Source organism: Anser anser (assembly GCF_964211835.1).
Source record: "Anser anser genome assembly, chromosome: 1".
In the NCBI taxonomy this organism is placed as follows: Eukaryota; Metazoa; Chordata; class Aves; order Anseriformes; family Anatidae; genus Anser; species Anser anser.
In genome coordinates this window covers 190,784,341-190,801,627 of record NC_139720.1, presented here as the reverse complement: position 1 = coordinate 190,801,627, position 17,287 = coordinate 190,784,341, and positions in this window count along the sequence as shown.

The following is a 17,287-nucleotide window of genomic DNA, read 5'->3' as shown; positions in this document are numbered from 1 at the left end:
CCCTCTGTGGAGACCCATCAGGCACCTGGGAATCAAACACAGCGACTTCCTGTGACATTTCAAATTCAAACAGCAGCGTCTGTGCTGCACAGGATCAGTCCCTGTGCCACACAGCCACCGAGGCGCAGCGTGCCTCCCCTCCCAGCCTGTGTGCCCACAGGCTGGGAACCAGTGTGCTGGGAACCCGCCTTTGATCCTCCCCTTTGGCATGTGCGTAAAACCATGTAAAAGTGTGTAAAGCTGACCCCGCAAGGTGGGGAAGGGAGGTTTCACACTTGGTGGGTGGCAGTTGAAGTCTGTACCAAAGCATGAAGAGAATACTCTATGCTTTCTCCTGGAGAGGCTGCTGTTGCCTTTTAAAGCCCTATTTTCTTGCCTTTATCACACACCCATCACTGAATCACCCTCAACTGAAAAGATATAAAGTCTTCTTTTTTTCCTCATCATGCCTTTGCTTGGGATTTAAAACATTTCAAGTATCTCTTTACCCTTCTACTATCCTTACTCTAGCTTTTCTCACCATTACTTGAGCCTTGGTAGTGACGTGCTCAGGTTTTTCGAATCTTTACTAGCTAGCCAAGTGCATGCCAGCCCATAGATTTCCACTTAAATTGAAATAAGGCTTTTTCTGCTAGATACTACAGAATTAGGACCTCCTGAAATGGTCAAAGCATCTTTCACACCGCATCAGAGGGCTTCTGTGGGGAGTGAGGGCACCAGGCAGCCCCAGGAGCTGGACCCATGGTGAAACGCTATGGCTTTGTCCCTGGTTTACTGTGCCAGATGCATGATCCGTCAGCAGGACCATAAAAACACAAGTCACTTGCCCAAGGCATGCTAGGGTCTGAAAAGTAACATGTCTTTCATGCAAGTAATTTGCTTTCAGACAACTAATTAGCATTGGTAAACATAGGCTTAAAACCAGCAATAAATTAAACGTAGTGAATTAAACCTCAAATTTTTATTACTGTTTTGGAAGACTGTAGGAAGATCATAGTCTAAATTACTCAGTGACGTGCCATAGCCAATTTGGGAAATGCCACATGATTCAGAATGGAACAGTTTCGTGAAATGTATTAATCCTTCCTTGTTCTTTTTCTCAGATGTATTTGCAATGCCAAAAGCAGACCGCCGTGTATCATGCGAGGAAGGAAATCAGCACAGCCTGCATGATTCACTGCCCCACGAAACTGTGGCATTGCCTTTACTTGTGCTGGGGTGCAGCACAGCATCTCTTCTGCCCACCATCCACTTTGGCCCATCCAAACCACCCTGGCTCTGAGCTGTCTTGTCTATAAGGACACTAAACATAAAGCTTTTTTCTTTCAGTACAGTATGTGAAACAATTTAGCAGGAAATTTAGCAAACACCTGCAAGGTCAGACTTCTGGAGACCCGAGGAGCCTTCAGGAGAACTCCTATCTCCTCCAGCACATTGCAGACAAGTGCCAGCAATGTCCTGAGCCAAGAATGGGTTCTGGCAGCACATGGGTACATACAGTTGTCTCAGAGAAGCCCTCAGCTCTTTCCAAATTGTTTTTGCATTAGCCCCAAACCTTGCAGAGCCATTCAAGTCAAGGCACCACCAGAGGTGCTTCAGACTGGAATGGGGCACTTGAAGCGTGTCGATATGTCTAGTAGGGCAGGATAAAATGGAGGCTTTCTGAAGCTGGCCAACCTGGCCACTGCCTTCTCCTCACAGCACATGGTAGATGCCATCAAGCTGGTCTTCAAGAGTAAGACAGCTGAAACAGCAGGAGCCACCTTTGGAAACATGCATATATATTGAGAAGTTGCTCAGGAACCAAGCCATGTAAGCAGAGGATTTTTACTAGCTCTGACTGCAAATACAAAGAATTTTTTACTTCGTTGCAGGTGTGTATACAGACGCAACCAAAGAAGCTCCAAAGCAGGGCTCCAAAGATGCTTCATAGCTGGAGATTGCTGTGGGTAGGGTGCACAAAGTCCATTTTTACCCACCAAGCCCCTCTTTAAACTGCTCTGGCCTTCCCTTGGGAGAAGTCCACCATCAGAAGAATTTCTCTCCCAGGGCAACACCTTAGCAAACAGCCCTCCTCTCACGCAGGCTGCTATAGAAAATACAGTGTACATAGAGAAGACATAGAGAAATCACTGAGAATTAATACGAAGCAAAGACTCCTATGCAACCAACTTCCTTAGACGCATTTTATTCCTTTCAGCAGGGAAAGTCAGCCGGATGAGCTTGCACAGGCCAACCAGCAAGCAAAGAGCCCTCGAGCTCCAGCTGACCTCATCCCAGTCAGCAGCTTCACCACCAGCCCTGCCAGGCTGCCCCTGCAGCTGCGTGCTGCTCAAGTGGCTTTGCTGATTCAGACCCTGAGAGCAAATAGTTGTCCATAGCTGCTGGAAATGGAGCTCTCACTTAATGATGCTTGAAGCTACTGTCACCTAGAATGGCCAAAACATGAGTTCAGGGGCCTTTTTTAATTGTTATTATTTTTTATTAGTATTATTTTGTGTTTGTCAGTTTGTAAAATTTTCCTGTTTTAACAGGTTCAGCTGTTTGTAAGGAGATCAAGGACGTTGCCTGTGATCCATGGAGTACACTGGGGGTTCTTTTCTTCCCCTCCTACGCTCCCCACTGACCCCTCTGAGCACAGCACAGCTGGAGTTGTGCTCCCACACACCTTGGGGATGGGGTCTGTAACCCTCTGAGTGTGGTTTGCAGGGCCTGGGGACCAGGAACAGGGACTGAGCCTGCAAGCAGTTACTTCAATACAAACATTGTGTGCTTGACCCTATCTGTGGTTATAAATGGAGAAGGTACAACATGTCCCCCCAAAAGAGGGCATTTGTTCTGAGTAGCCTTTGCAAACCTGGTGGCCCTGACACCAGGAGGTCTTGACAAACACTGAGAAGACTCTTGTTCCTCTTTCAGACACTTGTCCACCTGCACAAAACCATGGCCTGAAGTTGAAACCATGGCTCCCAGGCTCTGGCTGGTACCACACAGGTCAGACTGGGTGGTCTCCATGACTTATCCACCCTTCAAAACCCACCAGGTATGTAATGCTTGTGGAGAGAGGTGGGATTAGGGTTTGTCCAATTCGGCACATAAAAGCAACGATGATGATGACCAGAATAACATCCCAGTTTGCATTTTGTGAATGCTGCTCAGAGCCATTCAGCGTTGCCCACTAGGAAACCCTGCTTTGTGAGCCGGGTAACGCCGAACCCCCCTCAGCCAGCTTACGTGAGGGCAGGGAGGCTGTGAATGGCCTCGTGCCCCGGGTTCCTTCATTACGTCTTGCCTTGTATCCACCAGATCAATTTTATCTGAACTGTTTGCTGTCCCCGAGCAGCGGTGAGAAGGCAGGAATGCTGCAGATAACTCTGCAAACAGAGAAGGCATGGAAGGGTCAGAGCCCGAGAGAAAGATCAATATGTTGGCTTAGCCGAAGAGATGAACGAATTGTGACTGAGAGCCAGATACACCTCCATGAGAGAAAAAACAAGGTGTTTCCTCCATTGGCCCCTCTCCCCTCCATCCCTTTTGCTCTGGCAGATCCTCGTTCATGACCTGTGGGCAACTCCCAGCAGCTCAGAAATGCTGGGTCCATCCAAGTCTTTTCCATGCTCTTTCCAACCACCACTGCAGAATGAAATCATCTTCACTTTGTCCCCCCAGACCCCGCTACCTAATGTAACCCCGAGGGACATTTTCCGTCAGGGATTTCTCCTGTCCGTCAGATCCTCCCTCCCTTGCCCCGGCTGATTAATTGCCCAGTACACGCGGCGGCGGACAGCTGACCCACTGACGCAAGCGCTTTGTTTTTCCATCCTCATCACCGTAGGATGATACTGATCAAACAACCGTGGGCATAAAGCCAGGCTGAGGCTCCTTTCAGATAACAAGGCACTGTTTTCCCTTCCAGCATTAAACCCAGTGGGAGAGGGGGGGCACTAAAACAGCCCTGCATGGTTCCCCCCAGAAGTGGACAATAGTTTTTTCCCAAACATCACATCTCACCCAGTTGAACTGGAAGCTCACTGGTTTGGACACTGCCCAAATCCTTCTTGAAGCAAAGGACGGTGAGGTTGTGCATCCTGGCTAGGGCACGGAAAGCGCTGCCACCGTGCTGTGCAATTTGCTAGAGGGTATGATGTGACTGCCTGGCTAATCCTAAACTCTCAGATTGGGGGGTGCTTTGGCACTCCCCAAGTAAGAAAAGTGCCACAGATGTGTGTCTTGTCTGAGATCTGGGCATTTTCCTCACACAGCCAGAGAGTGAAAAACTTAATTCAGGTATCAGGCACCCTTAAAGATCAAATATTGCCTCCCCAGGAGGAGCAATGACATACAGGGATGTTTTACATTAGGTGCTTGTTTCATCTGTAATCAATTGTAGGTCTTCCTCTGTTGGGAAAGGATCACGTGCAGGGGCTTAAAAACATTCCCACTGCTTTTAAGGTCATCTGGAGGAAAGCAAACCCCTCCTTCAGGAAGGATTTGAGTTCGTCTGTGCAGAAACCAAGAGAACAGTGATGGCAAAGAGCAGTAAGAAAAGGCATCCCACTGCAAACACCAGCGAGATGGTGCAGACCGCGTCCCGGCGAGCATCCAGGTGATGCCAGCCCTGGGAAAGCGGGGACGTTATAAGCTTCTGTGTAAGAGTAGCGTCTATCTTTGCTTCCCTTTTAACGAGATTAGTCTTGCTTTTCTCTCCCTCTTTATTTTGCTGTCTACTGGCCACCTCCGTGCTCTCGCGCTAATGTGATTAGCGGTGCATGTGGACCATACTGGCAGCAACTGTCACAAAGATCTCTGCTTACTCGAGTGCACCTCTTTCCTCAATGAACCATCTTGTGTTTACGGTCACAGGGGGTATTGTTAACTCCTGGATTCAAATAGAAAGGGATATTTATGGCCCTCCCATAAAAGTTGATTCAGGGAGACATTTAGGAAAGAGGCGGACAGAAGACAGATGTGTTTCCTACCACAGATGCTGAGGAGGTTCAATTGTTCTGCATATGTAATGACTTTTTATGGTTCCTTACAAACGCTTTTTACACTGCTAGAAAGGTGCCAAAGTCAAATACACACAGTCGCTTACTGAAGACAATTTAGTGACCATATAGGACACTACAACTTTATATCTTCTTAAACATGTTAGAGATGGGCATTTCTAAATGTACTACATGGAGGGAAATCTCTTACTGCCTTCCCCACATGCAACACCGGTGTCCTTTAGAGTTTCCTGAGCCTTTCAGAGCATGTTTACTGTCATTCCCATATGCTTAACACTTAAAGCAACTATAGATTTTTCTCCCAAGTGAGGCACATTATCTGTGTTAAGTCACCACCTCAATTGCCTGCAGTTTACGTCTTTCCAAAAGAGCAGAAAAAAAGTGCTCCCAACTGTGCAAACAACTAAGTGCTTGTAGGTGGCAGGGCAGGAACGGCTGCTGGATTACTGGCTGAAGAGGGCAGATGACCAGGGAGCAAAGCTGGCGTAATTACAGGTAAGAGACGAGAAGGAAGATAGCAAATCTCTGTGTTGTGCTCGTGGCAGCCATAGGATGCTTGGCTCCATGAGGCCTCTGCCCAGGGATGGCTTTTTTCACTCTCGTTAGCTCCGGGGCTGTGACGAGGTACAGGAGGAAATTTGTATCCCCGCTGGTGAAATGGGCTTGTGGCTTTATACAGCATCTAAAGCTCGAGCCGAAGCCACCGACTGTGGGCCCTCTGTGCTCCTGTGACAGAAGCAAAGCCATTTCCCAGAGCTCTGACACCTAAACGTTATGCAAAAAGAAGTTGTTTGCTGTGATGCCTGTGGGGAAATGCTGTTGTCCCTACCACACAGAAGAAAGAAAGAGGGGCAGCATGAGATAGCCAAGGAACATCTGCACCTCCCTTTGAGCTCAAAGGCAAGTATTTCTGGCCTGTGGTTGTGCAGCATGGTGGAATAAGGAGGGTTTCATCCTGGTGTGGGGCTCTTTTCTCAGGTGACAAGATATAGGATGTGAGGAAATGGCCTCAAGTTGTGCCAGGGGAGGTTCAGGTTGGATATTAGGGAGAATTTCTTCACAGGGAGGGTGGCCAAGCCTTGGAACTGGCCGCCCAGGGATGTGGTGGAGTTCCCAGCCCCGGAGGTATTTAAGGTGTGTCTGGATGTGGCACCAAGGGACATGGTTTAGTGGTGGAACACAGTTGGTCAGGTTGCCAGTCGGACTTGGTGATCTTGAAGGCCTTTTCCGATCCCTATGATCCTGTCACTGGCGCACACTCTTACAAAATTATTTGTGAACTTAAAACTCAGGCAGGGCCAGCTCAAGTCGGTAGGGGACGGATAATTTTCAAATGGCCAGACTGGGTCAAGCTTGTTTTACTTGAGAGCTGAGCTGCCATGACTTGGGCAGTGCCCTCAGGGTGGCTAGAGCTTGCAGGCCACAGGGCACGATCCGCACTGGGCGGGCACACACAGGGCTCCTCCCAGGGAAAGCTAACGTGATTTATGGTGACTTTGTGACAACAGACACACCAGAAAGGCCCAGTCTGGTGCAGTCCTTTATCTTGCAGGGTGTAATAGGTCCCGTACAATACCACACGGTTTGGACACTGCTGTGCTAGGTCTTGCTCTCAGATTGCACGCAGGGGAAGGAACATTCACACAGCACAGACGTGGCACCAAGTTTACGTAGCTTTCGTCTCCAGCCCTTCCAGCTGCATTAGGCAGTGGTCAGTGACCTAATCCTGCTGCCACTAACTGGCCAAAACTTGAATTAATTTCAGTCAGGCCTTACAATTGGGAATAACTGTGTGTTTGTACCTTGGTCTAAACATAGGTGATGCCAGAGTCACTCCTGCGTTCTTCAGTCATGAAGTGGCCATTCATTACCCACATCATCTCCTGTCCACAAAGGAAATAACATGTTCCTAGATGAGGAAGCTTTTTTTCCTCTGGTAAATTATTAGCAATGAAACTACAAGCTGCTGCTTGCCTTGTGCTTTCATACAGCAACGTGAAAACCTCGTGGGCTGCACAGCATGTCTTCAAAAACCAAACCTCACTTGGTAGGAAAATCTGGGCTGAAATGACAGAAGAACAGCCAAATTTAGCAAAGGCTGGGGTCAAAAGAGAAAACAAGCTCTGGAATGTGTTTCTGGTTTCTGAGGTTTGTGCATTATTCCCTGAACTGTAGGGACTTACCTTGTCCTCCAAAATGCTGCATTTTCATGATCAAATCACTCTCACCACAAGCTCTGCAGGCTAGATCCTGACTTTAGGTCCAGTACCATTCTCACTGATTTTTAGGAACAAACCCCTTTCTTTGAGAATGTATTTACACATTTCCTTCCTTTTGATGTGAGCAGGAGTGTTACACTATAAACTACATGCTGACAAGGAAAAAATCCTCACTACTTGCCCAGGAAACCCAACACTGGTGATATTAGTGACAGAAGCTCTCCATGCATCTACAGAAGGTGACTTTTGCACACTGGCTGAAGCACTGGAAGCGATAAGGCCACAGATTTTCTCTGCACCTGCCCATGCTCCCACCTGTGCACGGGGGGACCCCTTCCCACCACCCGCTCAAAGCCACCCCTGCCCTGCCCAGGCACTGGGGATGAGTCCTGGTGATGCTGGCTGTAAGAACAAGCTATCGGTTGTTGCCTAACCCATTTTATGCCTGCTTTAACTCGTGTCATTTCTTCAAATTCCTCTTCAACTTCCCTGTTTCCGCAGCTATTTGCTTCGTCACGTCTGAGCTGCGTCCCGCCGCCACAGCACACGTTGGCGGGGATGGCCTGGCCATCACGGGGACTGCTGCAAGCATTTAGGAAATGAAGCCAGGAACACCGTGAGTCCTCCGCCATAAAAAAAACATGCTGCAGGCTGTGTCTTGCTGGGTAATGTTAGTTCCCAAAGCTGTTTTTCCCTAGTTGTCGTCATAAAACCTCAGTGAAACCACCTACGAGCTCCAGAAGTTGTGTGGGGGAAGGGGTGTACATCGAGAGTCCCTTGTTAAAGCCTGCAGGGCCTCTGCTGCTTAAATTGGCTTGTCCTGGTAGGACTTTGCTGGGCTCCGTGGGACGGTCAGAGAGCCAGATCCGAGGAATCAATTCATCATCATTTTCTCCCCTGAAAGCAGATGACTCAGCCAGCAGAACTCTTGAACAAAGGTGTTTGTGCTGGGCTCCTCGCTCTTTCATCTGCCTAATTAGAGGCCCGGAGGTCTGTTTAACGAGGCTGCTCCAAGTGCTAGGTAGAGCCGAAAGCTGCTGGCAAGCCAGCCTCCCAAAATACAGAAACAGCACAACCCGAGCTCCACGGACGGGCGGTTTTACGAGGGCGATTGTCAGCAGCCGCAACACGTCTGCGTGCACAGCACAGCGGCACGGAGCTTTTGGAGGATGACAAATGTGTAGTGTGCCTCTAAACCAATTCTTAATCGGCTGATTCATAAAGACACGGGGAGGAAGCACACCCAAACTGAGCTCCCTGCGTATTGTTAGTTTATTACTGCAATCTCACCTGCCTACAGTGTGTCCCTAGACTGATGGCAGCACGCAGCTCGCCAGGTCTTGACGTCAGGTTGTGGATGGTGTTGATGGCTCCTGGTGGACGCAGAAATCAGGCAGAGATGTGCACATCCTAATGGCACAAGGGGAGGCGGTAAGCAGGACAAAGAGGAAATCGAAGAGAGAAGGGATATCTTCCAGACGCACTAATTACAATTAAAAGTAGACAGTCGGCTCTCTCAATCAGGAAAGGAGACTTCCAAGAGCCTGAGTCGAAACTCTCACTCCTACACCCCCCAAAATCAGTTCCTGCAGGAAGAGGCAGGGTCTGGCAGAGACACACCACATCTGTTGGTGAGAGGGCTGGCGCACGATGTGGCAGAGCGGGTGGCAGCTGCTCCCCGAGGGCCAGAGCGCCAGCTAGCTGGAGGGCAGGAGGCATGGAGCAGGGAGAGGAGCGACCCTGCCAAGGTATCTGCCTGATGACTTCTCCTCTAAGTCAGCTGTAGTCACGGTCACGTTAGTAGGTAGGGGGCAGGCCTGTGAAAAGTACTTGCTTTTGTCAGCTCGATGCAGTGCTGAAGAAGGGCTTCGGATTTTCTCTTCACCGTGCTGGAGACATGGAAAGCTTGCAGATAAAACAGAAAGGTGTTTCTGTTTCTCTCGGATGGTCTGGTGGAACAGGTCTTCACAGAAGCTTTCTGTTCAAGCACATTTTAGGAATCAGACCTCTAAATTAAAGTCTTTTTCTGGCCACGCCACGTGCTGTCCCAGCCAGCGCTGTGAGCCAGCTGCGGGTTTTGGAGCTGACTCCAATCTGATTAAAGCTACTTGAGTCAACTAACATGCTGCTCCCAGGTTCATACTCAATTAACTGTGACCAGAGTAGCTCCTTCAGATGAGAAGGTAAATGAGAACTGGGCACTGTTAAGAAGTTTATGCTGCACTTACAAGAGCCCAGCAAAATACTGGAAACCCTACAAAAAACAGCACAGCCTCTTGCCCCAGATTTTAGCATGTAGATTCATGAGCAGGCACAAAACACAAGTGACATTTTCAGCCACAACTGGCCAAACGGAGCCAAGAGGATTTGGAAAGAGGAATTAATACCAAAATAAACAAAGCTAAGTGGGAGAGTCTCAACCCTAACCAGGTAAGTGTTGCAGGGACTCACCTTCATCAGAACAGATTTTTTCTTTTCAATTATAAGTCTAGGCAAAAGCATTTTTGTTCCTTTGATGGCTGCATTGTCCCTTTTCTCCTTCCACACCCTTCACCCTAGCAGCTCATTACATACACTCGTTTCACCTTGCCTTAATTAAGGATGTGCAAAATACCTGGGATGCTGGTGCTGAGTTCCTGGCTGAGCCTGCAGGTATGAACAAGTTACTGAGTAGAACTGGTTAAATATGCTCAAAGAGCTGTGTCATCTGGTACAAACAAAACCTTTCCGTGGGAGCAAGAAAAGGAACATTTTGGCCTCTTATTTTCAAAAGTAAAGCAGAAAGCAAAGCCAAACATGTAAGCTTGACCCCAGACAAATTGTTTTGCTTTGGGGCGTTTTGTGATGCACACAGCCTTGGGTTTGTTTCCACCCCGAGACAAACCAAACCTTGAAGCTGGAATTTCTGCCCCAGACTGGAGCTCAAGCCCTTCCTGCTCCCTCCACTGCCTGGTGTGGTTTAATCTGCCTCTGCCTGCCCTGAATGAGGGCGATGCTTGCACAGCAGTCGGCCCACTCACTGCGGCCCTGATGTGGTGGCACCAGTCCCACATCATCGTCCAACTTCATGCCATGCTCCCACAGGTACCTCTGCCCTCCTGCTGTGGAAACGCCACCCTGATGCACCCATTTCAGGTGCTTTGAAGTGGTTCCTCGCCCCTGCACAGGGTGACAGTCCTGTCCTTCGGCCATGGGGAAACCTCTTGGGGTGAGGAGGAGACCGAGGCTTGAGGGCTCTGTTACGGGGACCCAGCCGGTTTGCCCTGAGCAGCGTGAATACAGCCTAAGGACCCCAAATGGTCTCGGCAGCACAGATAGGGACAGGGCTGACTCTGGTCTCTCTCTGCCCTAGGGCAAATGGTCTCACCTTCATGCTCCACCAGGAGAATCCCTTCCTTCCCAGAAGCAATACGAGGCCTGGAGGGTGCTTGGGAAGGCTCACATGAAAGCCACGCTGGCTACCTTATCTCCCCCTTTATAAACCAAAATGCCTATGGACACTACCTGAGGAGCAAAACCTCCTCAGTAACCTCATTATCCCATCATTTGGGGAGTTTACTGTAAAACATCAGGCTTTGGATCTTAATTTGCTGGGAAGTGCAGTAATGCAGTTAGCTAGACTGATAATGAACTGAGCTGTGTGACTGCTTCAGAGGAGAGGGGAACTTTGCTGGACAAAGACAAAAGGAAAAGGAAGAAGAAAAAAGCAAAATTTCCCCATCAAGAAACCCAAAATTTTCAATACATTAGCAATAGAAAGTTATGAAAGTGTTTCATTTTGTTTCTCATTTTGATCAGAGGCAATGTTCAGTTCAACCTCAAATATATCCCTATTTAAAAAGGACCTTTAAAAAAATAATAAAATGTATACATATTTTGAAGCACGTATTTGGCCATTTTTCTTTTCTAAGTAGCATCTCCACTGTCCTGTTTTTTTCCTTGTGTGGCTCGAGCAGCTCAAAATCAGTTTGGGGAAACTCTCCCAGAAAATGCAAGAGCCCTATCAGGATGCTCTGCAGCTGAGGCCAAGCTCTGGCCAAGCCTGGCATCCCACACTCTACCCACCTCCCCGGGGCCCAAACCCAAACCTTGTTGATGACCCAAAGCAACCTTTTTTCTTGGCACCGCCGCCCCTGCTCCCAGCTCCCCAAACCTTTGCTGTCCACAGGCTGCTGGGAACCAGACAAAGCTCTGGGTGCATGAACCCCATGAGATGCACCCATGGGCGAGGGGCCCTCCTGCCTGCTGGTGGTGAACACTGGCCTTTGGGGGCTTGTGGAAGTTTTGCGCTCTGTGAAATGAAGAATGCATTTCTCTTGTCACTAGATGGCTCTATCTGCTTTCACTAAACACACACGGTTTTCTTTTTACATCCCCAAATCAGCGGCTTGTAGGGTCACAAGCCACACCATGGGAAGGTAAATCTCTGGTGGGTGGGAAAATTCACCTGGGCTTGGATGACAGTTTTCATTAAGTTCCTGCTAACGTCCCTGAATAAAATGAACACTTGTGAGAAATCTCATTTTGAGATTTGCGTGAAACAGTCCCCTTGGGGACAAGGTCTGGGTTTTCCTCCAGCAGCCCTTGCACTTGTGCAGATTTGAACCAAAAAGGGAGGAATTTGGATGTCTGGTGGATGTTTAACTCGGGTGCAGACTGGTGGAGAGTCAGGAGCTGCCTTTTCTTTGTCCTTTGTGCAAAGGTGGACTGGCTCCCAGCACAAGATGAGGTGACTCCAGCTGGTGGGACCATGCCTTCCTTGTGTGCCACTGGCCACCACCAGAGCCACCTGGCCAAGGGACCCTGCACCCACACCAGCAGCTACCTGGCAAATGCACGCAAACTATCTCAGTTCCTCTTCCTCTTTGCTGCCTGGACTTCCACCGCCAGCTGTGCTTGTCTCTGCTGCTCCAGTACCAGGTGGTAACACCTTTGGCCCAGATGGCGAGGAAGCCTGGACAATTCACCAACAGCTGCACCAAGCGCAAATGGCAGCAGTAGGAACTGCCTGACCAAACCTGAGATTTTCTATGAAATCACTGGCAAAGGGTGCAGATTCCTCTACAGACCCCTAACACTTGGTATTTGTGCATAATTTGGGATCAAGCACTGCACACCCCAAAGCCAGGAGTTCTGGAGCAGACAGGCAGCCCTGTGCACTGCGCTCTTGCAAGAGTTTGTGTTTTAGGGAGGAGGGGATGCTTCTGTACGGGGGAGCGCAGGGAGGCGGGTGGAGGGCAAACCCTTGCTGTACAAGAGGCAGAGGGCACACACTGAAGCCCTGGGGATGTCTGAAGTCTCAAACACTCAAAGCGTTTTCAGATTTGGATGTCTCCGTGTAACTAAAAAGCTATTGCAGGTCTGATACTGGGCAAGAAAGAACATGAGATTATTGCTTTTCCAAGGAGAAAAACTATAGGTTGAAAGAAAATACAACATATTCAGGGGCTCCACTGGCCGTATTGGCTTAAGGCTGAGTATGTTATCAGTTGACAGATCTCTCAAGTGTATTCAAGAGATGTTTGAAGCAAAATTCCTGCCTGGAAAAAGTTACTATCTGAGGACGTAATCCAAACCTGTTAAAGACTGCGAGCAACTCTCTACTGATTTCAAAAGGATTTGAATCAGGCCCTGGGGAACGAGTGCTTCCTCACATCAGCAGCTTCGATGAGACAGCCCTCGTAATGACAGCTGCTGGCAGGGCTGTTTGCAAGATCACAGCCTCCGCTGCACGAAGGATACATGAAACTAGTGACCGTGGTGGGAAAGGAAGCAAATTTGCTTATTTAGATAATTAACAGGCATTTGAGACAAGCGTTGATGCATGACACGTTACTGGCAGACTAATAATTCTGTCTGGTGAAGCAGCAATTATTATAATAATGTTATGGTCCACTAAAATAGACATCCCATAGCAGATGGGGGAAATGGTGTTTCTCTTTCTTCCAAGTAAACAGACTACGTGCTGGAGAAATGCCCTGAGGGCTCAGCCAGGGGAGGAAGGACTCCCACAGCTGCTGTGTGGCAATTTCTGTTGTAACCGGCCTTCGGAGGATGCCTGGTTTTTATGGCTGCAGGTAGCTGCAGGCATAATTTTGCACCTGCAATTTTGGTTGGACAGATAACCGCCTTCCTTATTGACCCATGCAACTTGATGCCTCGAGAGGCCTGCGTTGTGAGCACAAATAATTGTGACTAATTAAAAAAGGTACCATCTTGAGGACAGACGTGATTCTGGGCATTGTGTCCCTTCTGAAAATCAGACATGCCGTGAGCCAGGAAAGATCAATACACCTGAGATATCCTTTGGGCAGGCAGCTCCTTCTTGGAGTTGTCCTGGAGCAACTTTGTTCACAGCAGGGGAACACAGAGGTTCAATAGAGAAGAGAATCTGGTCCATTTTGGTTTAACTTGGTCTTGTCTGATCTTGTCTAATGGCTGTGCAAGAAATTTTGTTCAAGGTCCGACTCCTCACCACACAAAATCATCAGGGGCAGCCGATGGGAGGTTGGCTGGGAACAGGGGGCTCCGAACTCTGCTTCACACAGCTCTGCCCTGCAACTTCGCCGTCGTCTGCAGCCTGTGTCCCCTGCAAACAGGAGAGAAAATAAGGCAATGAGGATTTCCTCTATTTTTTTCTGTTGGGGGATCAGTCCATTGAGAAATTCATTAAAATCTGGTAGGCCAGAAATAGAAAAAGCATTAAGTGACAAGACAATGCTCTTACAGAAATCAAGTCTTTGATAGCTTTACATGTTTCTTGAGCACAGGGAAAGACAGTCAATAAAGTTCCTCGTGGCCTAAAAGCAGAAACATCTGTCGGAGTCAGCTTGCTAGGCTGAATATAGCAGCAGGAAAGCCCAACTGATTAACTCCATCCTCTTCCTAGCATGTTTTTGTGGAGACCAGAAATCCCCAGAAAGGGCTTCTGAGGACATCAGCACCAGTAAAAGCCAGCTATAATTCTGTAAACAGAGAGATCAAGGGCACGTTATTCCAACTGCAGTATACCTCTGGCATCCAGGTTGCGTAATTCACACCTACTGCATCTGCTCTCCTTTAGCTGTGGGATAAGCTTTAATTTAGGGAGAGAGGAAGAGCCCAGGCTCTGATGGAGGAGAGAATAAAACTGATGTTGTGAGGAAGAAAAGAGGGCTCCTTGCAAATAGGCTGGAGCCCTTAGGACCTTGCAAATAGGCTAGAGCTGGGGGGGGGGAAAGGACAGAGAAGATTAAAGCAATATAGTGGATGCAGGAGGCACTTGCAGTGTGGACGGGCTGACGCTGCTCGATGTGAACAACCTCCTCTCATCCACGTTCACCCCGACAGGGAAAGCAGCCAGCTTTCTGGGGCTTTCTCTTGATCGTTTTTAACATTTTAGTCTTCTTTCATTTGTGTTTTGAGTAATCCCATGGGACGAAAATGCTTAAGAATAACAGCCTTGTCTATTCTCTCCTCAGCATTGACTTCAAGTCTGTTATCAGGTGACAAATTTGTCCCCAACAGCACGAGGGAGACTGCCTTCTCGGTGGCAACAAAGGATGACCACTTGGCAAATAAAAAACCATGACATTTTATGGATTGTATTAGGGAAATAAATATTTCCCATCATGAGCATGCCTTTTTTTCCTCCTCAGTGGTATATTTCTGCAATACACAAATGTATATATAGCTCAATTAGAAAAAAAATAAAAGTTATTATTTTAAACAGTATTAAGCAACCCGGACACAGTTTAAAGCATTTTAATCAAATATTCTTTTTTATTTGTACAGTTGAAAATAACTTCAGTTTAGACCTTGGCTTAACATAGAATTTAATAAGTTTCTTCAATCCTCCCATACCTATTTATGCAAGGAACCATTATTTTCACTGCTACATTTTCGACAGACATAAGTAGTTAATCCCACCATTTTAAAGAAATTTCAAGAACTGGAATTTAAGTTGTGATGTAACTAATTTCCTACAGCCAGGCTCCTGAAGCATGAGCTTTACTGACCACTCACCGTGCAGTATTCTTTGTTCAAATTATCCAAATTCTGCCTTTTATCAAGCATGAAATCTTCAAAAATGGTCACATTTACTGTAAGCTACCTTTCAACTAATGAACTGTTATAAAACTGAGGAGAAGCAAAATCAGATTGCTCTTATGTTCAGACTTTGTCAACACAGAAAAACGTAAGGAGAAGTGCTTCATTGGAGGTCTCTTCATCACCACCCTCTTCGTCAGCCTTGAAGGACACAACAGTTCCAACAAGGCATTCAAGGCATTCACACTAATTATCTTCCAGGAGCTCCAACATCTGGGTAATTCTGACATCCATTCAGCTGAAAATTCTGGAAATCATCCTGAGGGCATGTGCCTCAACATTCCTATCCATTACCACTATTGCCAAAAAGGAGCATTGTCCTGAAACCTTGTAGCTAATCAGGAAAAATGATTGAAAGCTTCTTTCACAGCTTTTACTGCCAAATAATGAATTATCTGTGACACCTTGTCCTGCAATATGCTGTAGCTGAGCTGAACAAATATGTAGGAGGAAATACTTGTTCTGGTTTTCCATGAACTTCTAGCACCATTAGCTGCAAATACCATACACTGTCAAAGTCAAATCATTTTATTGTAGTACACTAATTTTAACCTTTTACAGCTTCCTTGCGATCTTGGAAATGATCAGATGGTGGTCTATCTTCCCTCCTCAACTGTGGAAAAATGAACAACTACCAAAAAAACTTTTGTCGCTTCTATGCTTTCAGGTATCTATGGCCTAGAGTGGAAAAAAAAAGTCCTTTTTGGCTAAGTCCCTATTTTCTCTGCAAGAGAAGATCTAATATATTGTAGGGATTCACAAAGCTCTCTTCTTACAAAGATGAATTGTGTTACCTGTAGGTGGATCTGGGAAATCTACACCTTTGTTTTTGCAATCACATAATCCATTGGAGTGATTATGGATTGTACTACCACAGGTTTCTGTCACATCTGCTACAGTGATATTTTCACATTCCTGCTAAGAACAAGTTCAAAGTTTCACCTTTTTAAGAAATGTTTCAGTGGCTTCTTTCTCCATTCTGCTTCCATCCTCTCTTGCACACGACAGGTCACGTTGCATAACTGAGAAACTTCTCCACAACCTGCAGAAATTTTCCTGCCAGCTTTGTCGGATTTGTTGAGCTTCTCAACACCATTTGTCCACTTACCCTGGAAAGCAGAAAACCTTTTTTTTTTTAAGGCACGTGTCCAAAGTTGTTGCAGGATTGCTGACAGTTCAATTGCAGTCATGGTCACCAGGTAAAAACACACAGATGGTGGTTAATGTCACTCAAGTCACCGCCACTCTGCTTCCTACCTCCACTGGGTCAGACCAAGCCACCTTCAACATGATGCCTCCAACAGCAAGCACTTAGCTTGCAAGAAGTCTTTAGGAAAAAGTCATCTTTCAGTCTGCAAACTTTCTCATGTGGGGTAATCATTCCTGCAATTCCAGAGCTACTCTGTAAGTACATTTAAAATATCTATCATTTTAGTACACATTGAAATAATTTCTGTGCAATTTTCATAAAGAAACATAAAATTTTTGGACTTCAATGGTGCAACATAAAGAGAAATGACTGTTGTCAGACATAAAGTCAGTATGACTTTGACTACTGCAGAATGGCTTGGTGAGAAAATGAAAACGCCTTTGGTAGACAAAGATATGCAGGCCATTCACTCGGAAGGCCTTTGGAGGAAAATAAATATCCCCAGCCCCACGTGCAGTCTTTCTGAGATTGCTGCTTAATTCTGGCTAGATTGTGATGGCTTAGAGGAATAGTTTTAATCAGTCTGAGGGATTACTACCCTCTGGGTTGTGTGTGTATGTGGGGAGGGGAGTTGTGTGATGTTTTTTTCTTGAGTGAAAGAACTACCTCAATTCTCTGATTATTTTTCTTTGTTTGTTTGGTTTTGCCTCTTTTCAGCTTGCAGATTATTAAAATTTATCAGTAGAGATGTGGTCCTCGTGTTGGAAATTTATATCTTCAGATGTTCTTTTCTCCAATGCACTTGTTTACCTATTAGAAGT